We start from the raw sequence: 20,329 nt of genomic DNA, 5'->3' as shown, positions 1-20,329 counted from the left end.
GAGGAATGGGTAGAACGCAGAAAAATTATTTTAAAATCACACAAATATAATGCAGTAACACAAAATGTACTGTAATAGAATATTCAACGAAATTCAATATATATTTTTATTTTATTCATTCATTTATTCATTCCTTCATTTTGTCATTTATTTATTTATTCATTCAGTTTTTATTTATTTATTTAACTGTTTTATTGTTTATTTGTTTACTTATTCTTTTAATTATTTTATTTATTTATTTATTTAATTGCTTTGTTGTTTATTTGTTTACTTATTCTTTTAATTACTTTATTTATTTAATTGTTTTGTTGTTTATTTGTTTACTTATTCTTTTAATTATTTTATTTATTTATTTAATTGTTTTCTTGTTTATTTGTTTACTTATCCTTTTAATTATTTTATTTATTTATTTAATTGTTTTGTTGTTTATTTCTTTACTTATTCTTTTAATTATTTTATTTATTTATTTAATTGTTTTGTTGTTTATTTCTTTACTTATTCTTTTAATTATTTTATTTATTTATTTAATTGTTTTGTTGTTCATTTGTTTACTTATTCTTTCAATTATTTTATTTATTTATTTAATTGTTATGTTGTTTATTTCTTTACTTATTCTTTTAATTATTTTATTTATTGATTTAAGTGTTTTGTTGTTTATTTCTTTACTTATTATTTTAATTATTTTATTTATTTATTTAATTGTTTTGTTGTTCATTTGTTTACTTATTCTTTTAATTATTTTATTTATTTATTTAATTGTTTTGTTGTTTATTTCTTTACTTATTCTTTTAATTATTTTATTTATTTATTTAATTGTTTTGTTGTTTATTTCTTTACTTATTCTTTTAATTATTTTATTTATTTATTTAATTGTTTTGTTGTTTATTTCTTTACTTATTCTTTTAATTATTTTATTTATTTATTTAATTGTTTTGTTGTTCATTTGTTTACTTATTCTTTCAATTATTTTATTTATTTATTTAATTGTTTTGTTGTTTATTTCTTTACTTATTCTTTTAATTATTTTATTTATTTATTTAATTGTTTTGTTGTTTATTTCTTTACTTATTATTTTAATTATTTTATTTATTTATTTAATTGTTTTGTTGTTCATTTGTTTACTTATTCTTTTAATTATTTTATTTATTTATTTAATTGTTTTGTTGTTTATTTCTTTACTTATTCTTTTAATTATTTTATTTATTTATTTAATTGTTTTGTTGTTCATTTGTTTACTTATTCTTTTAATTATTTTATTTATTTATTTAATTGTTTTGTTGTTTATTTCTTTACTTATTCTTTTAATTATTTTATTTATTTATTTAATTGTTTTGTGTTTATTTGTTTACTTATTCTTTTAATTATTTTATTAATTTATGTATTTATTTACTTTTTACTTACTGCAGTCATTCATTTATTTACTCATTTACTTAATCTGATTTCAAAGCACACAAACATGTTGTCAATAAATGCATTTTCTTTACATAAATAATTTCTTTCATTACAAAAAGAAATAAGATATGAAACCTGCATTATCCTATTCCCTTTTCCACAACTCATACACTTTTTATCATTAGCGTGGAACGCAGCATGTTTTTAAAATATGATTTTATAAACTTTCGTTCCATAGTAAACACCGTGACAAATAGGCCTATACATAAAGCCGGTATCCCTGCCTGTAACAATCCATAGCTGTTCAATTACTTGATTGTTTCTTTGTATGTCCAAAACTTCTCCCGTCAGTGTTTTGTAGTTCTTAATATACGTGTCTATTTTCTGGATTTAAGACATCCATCTATCTCTATGACAACGGCATTTTATCTTATACTCGTAGTGGTCAGAACAAAAATCCAATCAATTACCGTCATCGTTTTAACATTAAAAAATAATACAAAACGAACTACATAAGACAGCCGTTCTACTGACCTACCTCGGGTGGTAGCGTGCTTGTCTACTGATCTGGAGTTGCGCTTGGGCATGGGTTCGATTCTCGCTAATTGGTTTTTTCCGGCATTTTCTCAAACTGTAAGGCGAATGTTAGATAATCACGTGCCGAATCCTCTGCCTCATCTCACCAAACATCATCTCGCTATCACTAATTCCAATGACGATGAATAACCTAGTAATCGATACAGCGTCGTTGAATTACGGACTAAAAACAAAAACAGCTGAAATGATTTATGTCTGATAGACGATGTCATGTAATGATACTGTCACAAACACTTTATTCCTTAACGTATACAATAAATATATGTTGGCTGACATGCGACATTACACCAAAACTATAAATTTATACAGGAAAAATATGAATGCCTACCAACCAATTGTAGGAATCGATTTACTTCGATCAAATTATAAATATCCCCGTGAAATGTCAGCCACTTTCAGTAAATAATATGTTTATTGGTTCGAGAATATGAGAAATAGGTGTTGTGGGTTAGAAGTTGTACATACACTCCAAGCGTCTGAAAGTGAGCTTTCAGTTTTTTAAATTTAAAGCTTCCAATTACTAAAATAACAAATAAAATAATATTCTCTTACGAAGTTACAGCAAATTTTTATCTATAGTAGGCTAATCTCAGACCTCCAGTGACATTTATTAGGACTATTTCGTGAATAAAATAAAAATTTACATAATATATCCCTAAAATTCGATTACAAAATATTAATAATTGTATATTTACGAATACTTAATCTATTCAGACATTGTGAAGTTGAAATAGATGAATATCGATTATTGCAATAAAGAAATTCGATGTTATTATTCAGTAATGCCAATTGCGAAAATCGAAATACAGGTTTAACAATGTTAATTAGGCCTACATGTACTGCACTTTTCTTTTATTATTATAACATAAATACATTTTCTTTATCTGCTGAAATCATAATTTAATTTAAAATTTTATAATATAATTACAGCAACCTGAGTAATACATTAATTCAATGAAGAATTGTTGAAAACGCAGTTATCAAATCTGAATGAAGGAGTGTAATTTTCTTCAGATAGACTACAATGGACATGGAATTAGAACATGAAGATGTAGCTGTGGAAGTAGAATTTCATACTTTATTTAGTACTTCATCGTTACATTGTACACTACACCGAGAACTAAGAACTATGTAATATGTGTGGAGACAGCTATTTCTCACTGTAGTGTGTAACAGTTCAAATTTCCATGCGCGTAAACAAGCAATCTGGGAATAATATTGAAATAATCAAGTTTAAAACGTACCTTCAATCCTAGATCATATTTACATATATGATCTAAGGTTCAAAGATGCATGAAGATTTTGTGTCTACATGGTATGCCGTTTCAAACGTCGTCTTCACTGCGTAAATATAGTCTATTAATATTAAATATTTATAAATCTTGCATTCATTGCTTGAATGCGTAAAGTTGAAAGAAAAGTTGAACCGTGTAGATGCATATTAATGGATTCATGCTCAACGATTTAAGGGGAAACAGTTGGCGACACCGACTAAACAAAAGAACGACCATGCGATAAATTGATTAGCTGCAGAAATTATCGCTATGTTTGACTGTGATTGGTTGGAATTCAAAATTTAATTATACTTCATTGGTCGAAAATGGAATGACGTCATATAAACGAAACAGTCGATATAATTTATTCAAAAAGCAATTGCAAAGTATAATAATAAATAATGAAGATACAGAAGTATTTTATTTTATTTTACTTGGTTATTTAATGACGTTGTATCAACTACGAGGTTATTTAGCGTCGATGAGATTTGTGATGGTGAGATTATGTTCGACGGGATGAGGCCGAGGGTTCGCCATAGATTATCTGACATTTTACTTACGGTTGGGAAAAACCTCGAAAAAAAACCCAACCGAGTAATCGGCCCAAGCGGGAATCGAACCCGCGCCCGAGCGCAACTCCGGATCGGTAGGCTTTAAGTAGTTTTTAGTTACGCATGGTTTATATTCACCGTGAATTCTAATAGTAGGCCTAAGTGTAATATTAAGCCGGTATATAGTTGGTAGCTTTCATTACGACAGAAGTGTCGTTATTGGGATCTTGACCTCTTCGCACACAAGATGGACGCATCGCGTGATGTAACCCACGTAAGTCAAATATTACATTACATTATCTGAGATCTGCCATATTGATGTTACTAATTTCCTGTTTCGTTTGTTCTGTAAACGAAGAAACGTTGGCCTTCGTGAAGAACTCGACATAATGAGCGAGTATTTTGAAGTTCAGAAACGACCTCCTCCCTAGGGACATAACGAGCACGCACGTCAGGAAAGAGCACTTGTAACTTACGAGTTATCTTGATATCAGGTGCAGAATTATTAGAAGAGTCCCGCATATAAACAGTTGGTATTAAAGGTTATGATATTGCATACACTCTCGTTTCAATGACATCCAATGAGAATGCATATGGATCGCATAGATATAGTCACTATGTAAAAGTACAGCTAGTTTACAAAATCTCTATATCTGAGAATGCTGAATTACGTTTCTGGTGCGGAGGCATCTGTAAGAAAAAATAATTAAGTAGTTACCAGCATAGCACAGTCTAGTATATACAGTCGCGAAGCTCAATACGTAGTAAATATACAAACATTAATCTTAGTCCGTTAAATTTACTACAAAAACGAATAATTAAAATTTGTTTGAAGAAACGTTTCGATTATCTAACTAAATTAATTTATTCTGAATTTAATGTATTTAATATTGAACAAATTTATAAGTATACGCTGTTAAAATTTTATCATAAAAATCGTAATATGTTTGTATTACAGACACACAATTATGACACAAGACGAAATATTAATTCAACATTAGTAGAACCTAAATGTCTCACATCTGCTGGTCTAAAGCATAGCATAAATTTTGGCCCTCGGTTGTACAATGCTTTAACTAAATTATACCCAGAACTTCTAACATGTAACCCACTAACATATAACAAGAAAATTAGAAACGTGTTAATATCTTCAATTTTATTAAATAAATTTATAGCCTATGTATATGAATTAATCAACCTATATTATATTTGTATTCTATAATTTTGAAATATATATTAGTCCTACTTTTCACGTGCGATATTATTCTTCTCTAGTGTTAATATTATATTATATAATTCCATTACCGCTGTAATTATATTTTAGTTCCTATTTTATTTTACTTATGTATTTTTATTATTATTATTATTATTTTTTATTTTAATATTATATCTGAACTGCGACCGAGCACGAGCGCTGCTCATTCGGTCTCAAATTTTGTTAATACTACTGTATCTTCTTTTTATATTGCTTGTATTATTTTATTTCTGTTTCTCTTGTTTGTTTTGTAATTATATTCTTTATTCTGTATATTTAAATTTAAATAAAATAAAAAAAAAATTAGATAGTTGCTCACCACTAGGATCGTTATTATCGCCTCATTACAGTCAATGCAAAATAGTACTGTCACAGTCTATTGTTTCTGGCACCCTCAAAACTCAAGCTTCGTGACTGTATATAGTAGACTGTGAGCATAGGTAGGAACTTCGTACCAAAACAGTTGGGTACAGAGAGGAATAGAGATGTCACCCGTGCCTCGCTCTGCTCCCACTCGCTACAGACGATACGCAGTATGTTCACATAAACAACGGCATAGTGACATTCTATGGAGCTGTGTAGAGTCGTGAATAGTTTGAAGAATATTGTTAATTTATATTAATAATTTAGGTTCTGAACAAAGTGAGCTATTCTGTTATTATTGTACAGGGACATCATTTTTTACTTCAATTTTTATTGTACCTGACTTTTTGAATGTACTTCACTCCCAGAATGTAGTCTATTAGTAAACTTCCAACCATCCTCTCATAATAAACGGTATTAAGTTAGTGAGTATAGTACGTTACAGAAATATCTTCGTGCTTTCCAGTGACGAAAGAGCTTTCAATATTGAATCATATTCTCGCACAGGTACTGTCGTCCGTTTTCCTACATCGCATCCCGATTTCCCCCACCTGCTTCTGCTCGCCCCTCTGTAAAGACTAGTGCTGGGCTGTCTTAGTTCTTTTCTGAAAACGTTAGTTTCTGTTAGGAATTGGACGCCTACGTAATATTATACAACTGTTTAAAATAACTTAAATAAAAGGGCCTCGTTAATGAACTGTCACGTGATTTTACCCCCTTCTACGACCCTGCGACATAACCACTTGGAAGGACAGTAGATAATATGTCTGAGTAATTTTATCTGTGCGGGTCGGACAGAAGTGAAGACTGAATTTACAGTACGTAAGGTACTCTTTTATAGAGTAAGTACAGAATTATTTCAACATGAGTTACTAGTACGAAGGACGAAACTGGTAATTGGAATTAGGTACAATAGTCTATAGTGCGATAATATGTAAAAACAAAAAATGAAGCCTGTATCGAAATGAATGGTCATCATTTTCAAAATTGTGTTTAAATATCCATATTATGATTATTTTTCAATTTAACTTCATTCTCTATATTGTACGCTAATGTGCTGTAGACAGTATAATATACACTGCATAATGAATACGTCCGAATGGATAGCTCAGTTCGTGAATAAAAACACTTATTTTTAATACAGTACTGTATTTTGATTAAACAAAAACCTAATGAAAATTATCAAACTCAAAATCGCGATATTTCCTAGTTTACGTAAATGGATGAGCTACTTTTCTTCCCTCCTATACCTAGCTAAAGTGATTTGTTTGTATTTTATGCCAGTATCACCGAACTTCAGTCGTTAATGTTATGGTTTATTTAACGACGCTCGCAACTGCAGAGGTTATATCAGCGTCGCCGGATGTGCCGGAATTTTGTTCAGCAGGAGTTCTTTTACATGCCAGTAAATCTACTAACATGAGCCTGTCGCATTTAAGCACACTTAAATGCCATCGACCTGGCCCGGGATCGAACCCGCAACCTTGGGCATAGAAGGCCAGCGCTATACCAACTCGCCAACCAGGTCGACTCTTCAGTCGTGGAAGGGGATAGCAAATGGTGTTTCCGGTTCTCAACCGTTAATCCAAAGGTATAGCCAGGTTAATAATATTAGAAATGTTACTAAAAATAAAATTATGTCCCTGTATGGAGGAAGTATATTTTATGCGGTGGCATAAGCAATAATTAACTTTATTTTACTTATGAGTAAGAAACATAAAAAATTATATATTACAGTTATATGAACACTAATAAATATGATATAATTATTAAAGAAATTAGTAATAGTCAGACATGTTTCGGAGATGCTTCTCCATCCTCAATGACTATTTACCACGACGGCTGGTTCAGGTGATCGAACCGCGTTGTTGCTTGGCTTAAAGGAGAATCAAGCAACAACGCGGTTCGATCACCTGAACCAGCCGTCGTGGTAAACAGTCATTGAGGATGGAGAAGCATCTCCGAAACATGTCTGATTATTACTAATTTCTTTAATAATTATATTATATTTATTAGTGTTCATATAATTGTAACATATATTTTAATGTTTCTTATCAAATCTATGAACACTGTATAATTGGCCTAACATGTGAGTTTATTTTTTAATACTATTTATGAATATTTTTAATTCCATAGAGTGCAGAGTTCGTCCATTAAAAAGATGTCACAAAAGTTTACAAAATTTTCCTTGTTTTAATAATCGTCCATTTATTTATCAGATGTTTAAATTCAACCGCAATAAATTCATTTCTTTTAAAATATAACTATTTGTTGCATTTTTGCGATCTAATTTACGAAATTGCCTTGATTCTCTGTTGGTAAAATTACGATATACAATGAGAACCTGAAATAGTGAACATTGTTCTTGAGGACCTGTAAGGTGGCTGAACTCTGAGTCGATGTGCCCTATTCTAGAATCGAACTGCTTCAATTGAGACTTCACTGTATTTGAGATTTGCTCCAGTAATGTCTTGTGACGTAGAACGAATACTTTCAGAAAACAAGTATTGATTTTTTTTTTCTGAACATAAAAGGATAAAATGAAAATTTCATTGTTATTTGAGCCGTTCAGAGCAGAAGTGGTGTAAGTCAAAATTGAGTAATGAGGTTTAAAGTACAAATTCTGTAAAATACAGCGCAAAGTAGCAATTAATATGTCCTTCATGCTATCCACTGACTACTAATAGATTAAATAAATTGAATATTAATTGCTACTTTGCGATGTATTTTACAGAATATTTACTTTAACCCTCATTTCCGATTTTTGACTTACACCACTTCTGCTCTGAACGGCTCATTTGTTACAATCAGGCTAGAATCGAAAGAGTTTAAATATAGGCCAATTTTCATTCCTTCCATTACTCTCTTTGTCGTATTTATTTCTAGTCTTCAACCATTAGAATTTTTTTATCACGCTAATGACTTGGAGGGAGTTAGAGCACTGTATGATTGATGTCTTCAGCGGTAAGGCCGAGCCTTTTAGCCCGCATTGACATCCGATATGGGACTTTCAGACACTGATGTGAGTACATTAAACTGCTGGATATATCCACCACTACCACATTACCTATAAATTGTAGTTCATGAACATAACCTTCACCTCCTTCAAGCGAGGAAATTCTTTAATAATTCAAAAGCGATACACGCTTTTATTTAACCCCAGCACTCCATTACAATGACAGCTAGGTGATATATCCGCCTTTCGAACTTGCTGTCTGTAACCAAATAAACATCGATGCTGACCACAACGTACAGTATGATGCGACTGAAACTGCGTACACGTTTGTTAAGTCTCCGCGAAACCTTTACTTATAGTGTGAAAGTGGCTGAAGTTTTTAAGTTGATACAAACTATGTACAACCTACAATATTCGAAAAGTATCTCTGTATTAGTGTATGACTTGAGGCTTTCCCGGCGTTTGATGTAGAATAACTCTTCTCTGGTTCTCAGCCAGGTGAGTTGGAGAGTAGCTTCCAAGCTTTCGACGGCTAGCTCTGCCATCTTCTTCAGGGAATGAAGTGATGTGGGACGCATTGAATTGAATTGAAAGAGGAGAATTGGGAGGACAAATTTAAAAGGTACACAAAACGCGTCCTTGCAAGGGGTTCGGGGCTGCAAGAAACTAAATATGTGAGCTCCAAGCCTGTTGGCCACTAGTCTCACTCCGGGATTACGCTGCCCCACGAGGGGGGACGGAAATGTGATCAAAGTGACCACGGGACGGGACGAGGAGGAGATGGCTGGTGTAAATCTACACATTGAAATGTACTCTGTCATTTCGCAGTGTAGGAGGAGTCGAGAAGACTCTGTCGTCTGTTGTTCGATGACAAGGCAGGTGAAGACCGCCAGGAGAGACGCCGTGAATTCTGAATCTGCAAATTGAAAGGTTCCCTGTCCTTTCGCATTGCGACTACATGAGTGACCTTGCACATGTATTTAATAATTTTAGACTCTGAACTAGGATATTACGTCGTTTGTTAGAGAAAGGGGGAATTTATGGGGAAGGGCATATAGGTCCGTGGCCCATTTCTCTTAGGGCTCATCCCGACATTTGTCTTAACGCCTTAGGAAAACCACGGAAATACCTTAGGCAGGATGACTTGTCTCAATATAAGAAACTAGCCAATTTGCTTTTAAGTAATAGGTCGATTGATTTATTGATTTATGATAGATGTAAGTATTAATTAATTTAGAATAATTAAGGGGTCATGGGGATGTGAATGCAGGTCCGTGGCCCATTTCTTTTAGGGCTCATCCCAACATTTGTCTTAGCGCCTTAGGAAAACCACGGAAAAACCTTAGGCAGAATGAGTTATCTCAATTTCAGAGACTAGCCAGCTGGCTCTTAGGCTGAATGACTCTATGAATTGATGGATATATACTAGCCCATTGGCTCTATGATAGTTCCATCGATCAACAAATGTAGATATTGTTGAGGAGGAATTTTGTTTAGCCCAGTTAAGACAAGGTCATTTCAAAGCGGTTGCACTATCCAAGGAGTCTCTGTCGTGACTACCAAAACCTGGGAGTAATGCCTGATGCGGGACGAATCGAAAAATCGAAAAAGAGAGGAGAATTGGGAGGACAAATTTAAAAGGTACGCAAAACGCGTCCTTGCAAGGAGTTGGGGGCTGTACAAAACTAAATATGTGAGCTCCAAGCCTGTTGGCCACTAGTCTCACTCCGGGTTACGCTGCTCCACTGAAGGAGCTCTAGAAAATTTTGAAGGGGAAGCCGAAATTGGACGTAACCTCTTAGGTACCACATACGCGAGGGGGACTGAGATTTGATCAAGTGATCACGGAACGGGGCGAGGAGGAGATGGCTGGTGTTTGCCGTTAGGATGGAGGGACGCTGTCATCTGTTGTTCGATGACAAAGCATGTGAAGGCCGTCGGAAGAAGCGCCGTGAAATCTAAATCTGCAATTTTTGAGAGGTCCCTGTCCTTTCAAATTGCGACTAATTGAGTGACCTCGTACATTTAATAGACAATTTATAGGTTCTGAACTAGGGCATACGTCGTTTATATAAAGGGGAATATATATGGAGAAGGGCATATAGGTCCGTGGCCCATTTCTTACAGGGCTCATCCCGACATTTGTCTTACGCCTGAGGAAAACCACGGAATACCTTGGGCAGGATGAGTTGTCTCATATAAGAGACTAGCCAATCTGGCTATTATTATGTGGATGATGAATGAAAGGGGACGAAGAAAGAATGAATGATGTTTAAAATGGCAGGCAGGGTAAGCATCCCATGCCTCCATTGGTTCCCGACTTGCAATTCACTAACTTTAGATCGAGGTTCCCAGCTAAAAGCCGTTTGCCCTCTCAACTAACAGTAGTGTATTTTCCCCTGTAAATGATTATATGAAACATGTACACGCTAACAGTTGAATTGTGAATGAAATGGATGAAATGAAGTTAGCACCATGCCTCGCAGATGTTAATGAGAGGTGGAGAGTCCAGCGCTCTGGTCAGTTCTGTCCTAGTCACGTTTTTGTAGTGGCGCTAGGGAGACTCGTAACCTGTTACCAACAAAGTGGTGGGCTACTCGTTCCCGTAGAAGCCGTCTGGCTGTGGCAAGTGTCGTGTGTCGTTTCGTGGGGTTTGTGTCTGTAGTGAGTAAGGAAATAGTGAATGTCACTATTTCGTCCTGTAGTCTGTTTAGTTGCCGGTCAATGTAGGATTCTATTTTCTGCACAGCAGAACGTAGAACCCCCTCGACCAGCTGTTCCGTGGTTGTTTTGTCTGTCTGTGGATCGTCTGTAGTGGTTGTCTTGGTTGTCGTAGTCTTAGCTGCATCCGCATAAGACAATTCGGGTTTGGGTAGTGTTGGTTTGAAGACGGACTGTGATGGTTTGGGTATAGGTGGCGGTATTGGTTTGTGAGTGTCTATGGGGACATGCGTGGGATCGGTGGAGGTTATGAGATTAGTCCTTGGATATTTTGGACAGCGAGCTTGGCCCGTATAATGGGTGTCGCTGTTGCACGTGGCGCAATACCTAATCTGGGATAGGCGGTTGTGGTTGCAAAGGTCGGGATTCTTGCCGCACTTAAAGCAAGTCTTGGGTTTGTCACAGTTTGTCTTTGTGTGGCCATATTGTGCACAGTTAAGGCACGGTCGGTGGAAGATTGTCTCGTGTGATGGCTCTACTCTATAGTATCGTCCTGCGAGTTTAATTCCTCCTAGTAACTTGTCTGCTGTGGTGATGTCTGTGGGACCATGTCTAGCCGGTATATATGCAATAGTAGGGCTTCCCGCTGCGGGCCAATCAGGAGCTAGTTCCTAGTCCCGATCGCCAGGCGCATTCTGGTTGGTGGAAGCGGTAGCCAATCAGGAGCTAGTTGCTGGTCCCGACTGTCTGCCGTGTGCTGGTGGTCTAAACGTAGTGATGGCAGGTTTCCATGCTGTACTCAGCTGTAGACCCCCGTCTCTATTGAAATTATTGCCATCTAGCTGGATTTCGATGGCTTCCCCTAGATAACCAAGTCCCAGTAACCTGATGTCTTGTCCAAGATGGTGGTGGCGCCGAAATCTATCTTGTGACCAGTATACTGTATTATATTACCATTAGTAGGGTCAACTAGGACTAATACAAAAAATCAATCTTTTGCTATAATTTTTCTATCAAAACATAGAACAAATTTGAAAAAAAAAAAAAATAAGAATATGTGCTACTTTAGACATATATGAAGGATTTGGAATTAAATTTATTTTTTACTTGTAATAATGGATAAAATTAAGACAAAACTACACGTCGGATTTATAAAAATAAAACCAAATGCCCTTCAATTAGGGTAAACCACAAGGATCCAGAAAACAAATACATACACAGGGTATTTCCGGGCTAGTGTTACAAACTTTCAGGGATGATGGGGAAGGACACATGTATCAATTTGAGATAAGGAACCCTATTCCGGAAATGACTGATTCGAAAGTTATAAGCAAAAATAGTTGTATGGAAATGGAATCGTAATTTGGCACCACGTGCCCTCCTTCCCTTAACCTTTGGAACAGTCGTAGAAAGATGGTATGGTTCGAATGTCTCCTACATGGGTACTTGCCCCGATACAATCTGTGAGCTTGTCTACTGTTCCCATTGGCTTATCCGTATTCGAAAATCAGGTCTGCTTATTCCGCTCTCGTGTACTCCTCCATTTCACTAGGACTGGTCGACTGGACACTGCAACTTGTACACATACACTGCTGTCTACAGACGTGCATATCAGGACCGACCATGTCCGTTACACATTACGCTATCTGCATTGCTTTAGTGTAGTTTCCTGTCCCCACCCCTCAGACAGCGCACTGAATGGAATACTGTGAGTAGACAACATAAACAACGTCAGATGAATACACTATGTGTAAGATATCAGATAAATACACATAAATAAGGAGTACAGAGGAATAAAATTATTTCATTTCCACACAAATATTTTTGCTTGTAACTTTCGACTCAGTCATTTCCGGACCAGGGTTTCTTATTCAAATTGATACATGTGCCCTTCCCCATCATCCCTGAAAGTTTGTAATACCACCTCGGAAACACTCTGTATAAAAGTTTACAATGAAACAATGAAAATACATACAATAAATTTCAAAAGAAAATTAAAGTGAATCATATTACTTGAAATAGAGATGAAATTGCAAAATTTGAATTGAGTCCTTTAGAATTTCTCTAAGGGTTTTCTCAACATTGTAAAATGTGAATCCCTTTGATTTTAAAAGGTTATAGGTGTGTTTGGAGATGGTACCACGAACTCCAAAAAAGAGTCCGTGTACTGACCAACGATTACCCACGATGTTATACTGCTTGCTAAAATAAGGAATTCAAGATTCATAGATGATTCTCTTTCCATCATCAGTAAGTTTTGGCTGTTGTGCATCTCCTACAAACCTGATAGTCAGGTCTAGTATTGTTTCTGTGTTCTTTTTTCTATCAATGGCAACAATATCTGCTCGTCTTGTTGAATCATCTTCCGAGATACAATGCACTTCTTCATGGACTTCTAATCCTTGTTGTCTTAGGAAGTCAGCAAGCATTGTCCTTACCCTGTGATGGCGGTTGTCAGTCTTTCGGCAGGAACCCAACACATGTCCTAATGCTTTAGTCTCGTCACAGCCTGGGTGGCGGCAACTGGTTGTGTTAAGTGCTCTAAATGCGACTGACCGTACTGCAGAAAGGTTCATGACATCTTCATCGCATTAATATATTCAGATTATGACAGGCTCTTTTTATTGAAAATCCAGGAATTTGTCTTAGGACATTTCACATATAATCATAATAGCTTTCTGTGTAAGCTATTGTGATAGGCCTATACATAAAAGACTATTCTGATGCAGTGCTATAAATCTGGCCATACTATATAGAGCAATAAAGTAAGGCTATTTTGATACACACAGATGCTTATTGTATCGCCTGTAAAAGTTTGGTTGAAATCACATTAAAATTGTCTAAGATTTAGCAATTCCCATCAAAGATTTAGCAACTCCAATAAAAGATTTAGCAACTCCCATAAAATATTTAGCTACTCCCATAAAAGATTTAGCTACTCCCATAAAAGATTTAGCTACTCCATAAAAGATTTAGAAACTCCCATAAAAGATTTAGCAACTCCCATAAAATATTTAGCAACTCCCATAAAAGATTTAGCAACTCCCATAAAAAATTAAGCAACTCCTATAAAAGATTTAGTAACTCCCATAAAATATTTAGCAACTCCCATAAAAAATTTACCGACTCCCATAAAAGATTTAGCAACTCAAATAAAAGATTTAGCAACTCCCATAAAAGATTTAGCAACTCCCTTAAAAGATTTAGCAAATCCAATAAAAGATTTAGCAACTGCAATAAAAGATTTAGCAAATCCCATAAAAGATTTAGCAACTCCAATAAATCATTTAGCAACTCCCATAAAAGATTAAGCAACTCCTATAAAAGATTTAGTGACTCCCATAAAATATTTAGCAACTCCCATAAAAGATTTACCGACTCCCATAAAAGATTTAGCAACTCAAATAAAAGATTTAGCAACTCCAATAAATTATTTAGCAACTCCCATAAAAGATTTAGCAACTCCCTTAAAAGATTTAGCAAATCCAATAAAAGATTTAGCAACTGCAATAAACGATTTAGCAAATCCCATAAAAGATTTAGCAACTCCAATAAATAATTTAGCAACTCCCATAAAAGATTCAGCAACTCCAATAAAATATTCAGCAACTCCAATAAAAGATTTAGCAACTCCCATAAAAGATTTAGCAACGCCAATAAAATATTTAGTAACTCCCATGAAAGATTTAGCAACTCCCATGAAAGATTTAGCAACTCCCATAAAATTTACACGATTTATTGAAAGTTTAACACCCTACTGCCAATTATAGAAAATTGCTGTATTTCCAAATGTTTTTTGTTTGTAAGTAAATAGATTGAGAAAATTATGATAGTTTATATTGCTAAAATAAATTAATGAGTAACTTTCGTTCGTTTGCGTGTCAAGTTTTTTCACTCCCTTTGGATTATTACAGAAAATGAACTTTGCGACTCTTTGCTCGAATATTTACTAGTGATTAGCGAACTTAGAATAGATATAAAAAAAATTGCTGGAAAGTAAAGAAAAAAGAATCCGATTTTTTCAAACATCTTAAATTGCGGCAGACAGATTTTAAGTCTATTAAAGTGCCAATATGGCTTATCCATTTTCTTCGAGTAACCGTTCACGATGTTCCGTCCATAACGGATAATCGAAGTTCTTCTCTAACTTACAGGCACGTACGAGTATTTTATTTGCAACATATACCGTATCTATTTTTGTCTTTAATCGGATAGATAGTAGCTCAATATATTTGTATGAGAGTACCTATACATGGACGATTTGTACATGAAATGTGTCTTATAAAAGCCCAATAGCTAATAGTTATCCACAGAAATGTATAAATCCAATCAAGCAGTCCTTTCAAAAGTTCTGGAAAAGCTAGTGTAAAGAAGAAGTATTTCTGTGTGACAAGTATCGTTGCTTCACCATTTTGAAATGATTTCAAAATTTATTGTGACTGACGGTTTTGAGTGGTTCTTAACTCTTATTAAAGCCCACGAACTTTCCATTCCCATATAATTTAGCTGGACAAGAAATTACTTATTCTGTGACAACCTAACAAAATGACGCTCAATGTTTTGATTCATTTAAAATGCATGTTGTCATGGCGATTCCATGACAATAGGCGGTATAGGACACTTGTCACGCAGCATACGCGATGTCACGACACCCCGGCATGCATATTGTGATCTAATAATCAACAGGACAACGAAGCCGCTGCTGATAGCTTTCTATTATCTGGTAATATGCGCCGCTATTGATTCCCACTTCACACGGCACCTGCTGTTTTATTGGCAATAGAATTCTCTAGTAACTATCTAAGCCGCACTGATTCCTGAGCTCATTTTACGCTGGTGTGTTCGTGTGCAACAAGTACAATACTGCAGGTCAAGTGCAATCAAAGATAACTAGTTTATATTGTGCAGCTGAATCTCGGAGTGAAGGGTAAGCGGTTGCTGTTACAGCCACTAAGTGAGGAGGGATTTATTATCCGGATAAACATCTTGCCTACCTAAATCTAGCAAGATAAAGATTCCTTTTAGTTGCCACTTTAAGGACGATGGGTAATTATTAATTCAACGGATTAATATTATGAGATCTTCAATTTCGGTTTACAAATCTTTCTCCTTTCTTAATGTGGAGACTAAGCAAACTGTCCTAACTCATCGCGTCGTGGTTATTCTCTTCCACGTCCTTCAGTCCATCTACGCCGTAACACATTCTCACATATTCTTCAGAAGGCGCAGCGCTTCTGAAAATTCTTGGCGCATGTTATTTGAGATGTGGTCCATAATCGAGCACCCTCCCATACATCTCATAAATAGCAATTCTGCCCATTACACATTTATATTTTATTTCAGACCAATGTCCATGTTTCATTATTAGGTAGCATTGCATCACAAGAAAGGAGATCATTTTATGCAATTTTAATTGCTATTAAATCAATGTTTGTGTCTCATTATTAGATAGCAATGCATTACAAGGAAGGAGATAATTTTATGCAATTTTTAATTGCTATTAAATCAATGTTCGTGTTTCATTATTAGATAGCAATGCATCACAAGAAAGAGATAATTTTATGCAACTTTTAATTGCTATTAAATCAATGTTCGTGTTTCATTATTAGATAGCAATGCATCACAAGAAAGAGATCATTTTATGCAACTTTTAATTGCTATTAAATCAATGTTCGTGTTTAATTATTAGATAGCAATGCATCACAAGAAAGGAGATCATTTTATGCAATTTTTAATTGCTATTAAATCAATCTTCGTGTTTCATTATTAGATAGCAATGCATCACAAGAAAGAGATAATTTTATACAACTTTTAATTGCTATTAAATCAGTGTTCGTGTTTCATTATTAGATAGCAATGCATCACAAGAAAGGAGATCATTTTATGCAATTTTTAATTGCTATTAAATCAATGTTCGTGTTTCAATATTAGATACCAATGCATCACAAGAAAAGAGATAATTTTATGCAATTTTTAATTGCTATTAAATCAATGTTCGTGTTTCAATATTAGATAGCAATGCATCACAAGAAAAGAGATAATTTTATGCAATTTTTAATTGCTATTAAAACAATGTTCATGTTTAATTATTAGATAGCAATGCATCACAAGAAATGAGATAATTTTATGCAATTTTAATTGCTATTAAATCAATGTTAGTGTTTAATTATTAGATAGCAATGCATCACAAGAAAAGAGATAATTTTATGCAATTTTTAATTGCTATTAAAACAATGTTCATGTTTAATTATTAGATAGCAATGCATCACAAGAAATGAGATAATTTTATGCAATTTTAATTGCTATTAAATCAATGTTAGTGTTTAATTATTAGATAGCAATGCATCACAAGAAAAGAGATAATTTTATACAATTTTTAATTTCTATTAAATCAATGTGTTTCATTGTTAGATGGCAGTTCACCACAAGAAAGGAAATAAGTTTATGAAATTGTAAATGTTACCAGATGAATGTATATGCTTGATTATTAGATAGCAGTGCAGGAACAGAGATATTTATAGAATTTTAAACGCTATCTCTTCGACCCTTCTCTCCAAGTTCTTAACACAGTACCGCAATGATAATAGACATTGCATAATCTGTCATCGATATGTGTTGTTACAATACGAAATACATCATCCTAAATATCTTAAGTTTATTATTTATTATCAAATAATACTGTCTACTGTTATTTTCTGATGACGTCTCAATTCCCTTTTTAATGTCATGAATTTTCTTATTGCCGTTGATATTTTACTTTTTTAGTGTAGGCTACATCAATTTTATTTTACGAGTAGACTATTATGATCTCTGTAAATCACTCTCCGAACTATTTATCAGGACTCCAGCACTCGAAAACAAGACAGTATTTGTGTTTATATTATTTTCCAATAGTATGTCTCACTATGCTTTGTTTTGCCATTCTGACAACATATCATGTAGGTCCTGATTAAACAGTATCGGTGACAGCAAAACCTTGTTGAACACCATGATTGATCGTTACTAATGTTTTATTTATCCCTTTTTCCAGATCAATATTTTTTTTATTTTCATATTTATTAGTTTGGTTAGTTCTCCCTCTGATTCAAGTCCAGAAAAATAACTGGATATTTGTGTATGTATGTTCGACAGGGCTCGTTGTGCTTTTTCTGTCTTGTATCAGTTACTTATGAGGTGTTATCAAGTTGGAAAATACATTTTATTTAATTCTCTGTCTTCAGTAGGTACACAGGTACACGTATTTTACCAATAAGTTACGCTACATTTGGTTCTATCACTTAGTGGAAAATCTCGGTTAAATTGTGAAATGCGGGTGTTACAAAGTTATCAATTATATTTTTCTTCCTATGTGAAATCAAATGTTTTTGTAAAGTTTCCTGTAATAGTACATTATGCAACGAGCCTATAATGAAGGTAATTAAGAAGTGAGTATGGATATCTATGAAACGAGCGCAAGCGAGTTTCATAATTTTCATACGAGCTTCTTAATTACCATTATAGGCGAGTTTCATACAACTTTTTATGCTCGACCATATTTCTAACTTGATATTATTAATTTTATTGTATCTGACCTGGAACAATGTCCCGTATGTTGTGAGATGTGCGCAGACGCGAAAGTATTGATTTTTTACGAGGAACAGATGTCCACATTGACCTTGCTAGGCCATAAGAACCTACAGAGATAATATTGAAATAAAATTAGACATTGAAAAACGAGATGACAAATTCAATTTATTTGAATATTATTTACAATTAACGCTAATTATTATAGTAACAGAACATAACCTTCTGCGACAGTATTGGATTTCCAGCCTCCGTGACTTTTCGCTAATTCTCTTTCGATTGCATATCCGAGAATAATCGATACTTGCGGTTTTATAACGGTAGAAAGCTGACCTGTCATTGGCTGAACAGTTGTAACCTGAGTCGTCATTGGCTGAAAGACCTGACCTTTAATGAGTAGGTGTACTTTAATGACATGCATTAAAGGTCTGCTACCAGGTGTATAATTACTACATTTCGGCATAATCGAGCATAAACATATTTAATGCGTTATATTATTCACCTTTTTGGAGATTAAAACACATCAAATATTTAATTACTGAATTATTATAAAATTTCAAAATACGAGTAAGAAAATATGTACAGCAACATCATAGACTGAGGAAGTTCTATTTCTCATTAGAATACATAAAATTGAAACAGACTATATTATTTAACAATAAAATATATTTTTGGAAGATAAATTGTAGTTCCTCCTTCAATCAACGGAATAGCTTTGAGTTCGTTGTGATACTAACTGAACTCTCGACCTCCACTTGGAAATATTTCAGGTCTCAAGAGAGCATTCAATATTTTTATAAATGCAGACTACATGATCCTCATGAGAGGAACGACATAAATTTCCAAAGGACCAATCTTCGAAGATTAAAGATTAGAATAAGTGGATGATTATGATGACTATTAGTCAGAGCACCCTTAAGTATCATCTATTTTAGTGGATATCCAGTGCAATAAAAATTTTAATATAGTATTTCAGAACTGCAGATATTTTTCAGAATAGATGTGATGACGCAGGGATATCGGATCAATGATGTAATTATTCAAAATTTGTGCACTTGGTCTAGAATTATTTTCCTCATTTCTCAAAGACATTTATCGCAGTGAAATGATGAAATGATTAATGGAACGATAGGTGGCAGACGCAAATTCTTAATCAAGCAAGAAAAGAAAAATTATTTGTGTAGCCGTCTGAGACGGCCCAGCTGCAATACAGTCACTTTGATGGCAGTCTTTCACCAAAGGGGAGTCGTAGTTCGATACCGGACAGACTCCATAAAATGTATGGTAAATAAAGCGATTTTCGAGCAGGTTTTTAAAGTAGGTACTTCTACTTCTTCCGTCATTCTTATTCCATAGTGTGTATCACTTAATCGTAGTTTAGTCATCTGACAGCTTCTCACACAAAGGAAACAGAAACCGATTCCAGGCAAATCTTTTGAGACATATGCTTGGCAAAAGTGCTCTCCAACTGTAATGATTTTCCTCACAAATATCTTCCATTAATTATAAAATAGTTCAGGTGTACCTCTGCCAGGTGACAGCTTCATCAAATGGAATCAAAGTTCATGTCAAGCAAATCAGATGAAGTCTACAGTTCAAACTCTTCCGTGACTCAAATTTCTGTTTCCCTTGAAAATTTTTATTCCATCAATGCTCCTTTAATTCTGTACCATTTATGTAGTCAAGAAGGTACATACAATAAGTATAAAATGGTAAT

General features: G+C 34.1%; 1 protein-coding gene and 1 long non-coding RNA gene across 2 annotated transcripts in view; one reads left to right on the top strand and one right to left on the bottom strand.

Annotated features, from left to right (window-relative positions):
- The window catches only part of LOC138708800 (uncharacterized), a 199,453-nt gene that overhangs the window by 37,817 nt on the left and 141,307 nt on the right, over window positions 1-20,329 (bottom strand). The gene's annotated exons all lie outside the window — the stretch shown is intronic.
- Window positions 15,843-20,329, top strand: part of LOC138708666 (glutamate receptor U1-like) — a 39,412-nt gene continuing 34,925 nt past the window's right edge. Inside the window, exon 1 of the mRNA XM_069838752.1 lies at window positions 15,843-15,976. The gene's annotated coding sequence lies outside the window, so the exon portion shown is untranslated. The remainder of the gene's footprint in view (window positions 15,977-20,329) is intronic.

The sequence above is a fragment of the Periplaneta americana genome, chromosome 11 (genome assembly GCF_040183065.1).
Source record: "Periplaneta americana isolate PAMFEO1 chromosome 11, P.americana_PAMFEO1_priV1, whole genome shotgun sequence".
Lineage (NCBI taxonomy): Eukaryota > Metazoa > Arthropoda > Insecta > Blattodea > Blattidae > Periplaneta > Periplaneta americana.
The sequence above is the reverse complement of the archived record's forward strand: the minus strand, read 5'-3'. Positions and strand labels throughout refer to the sequence as shown.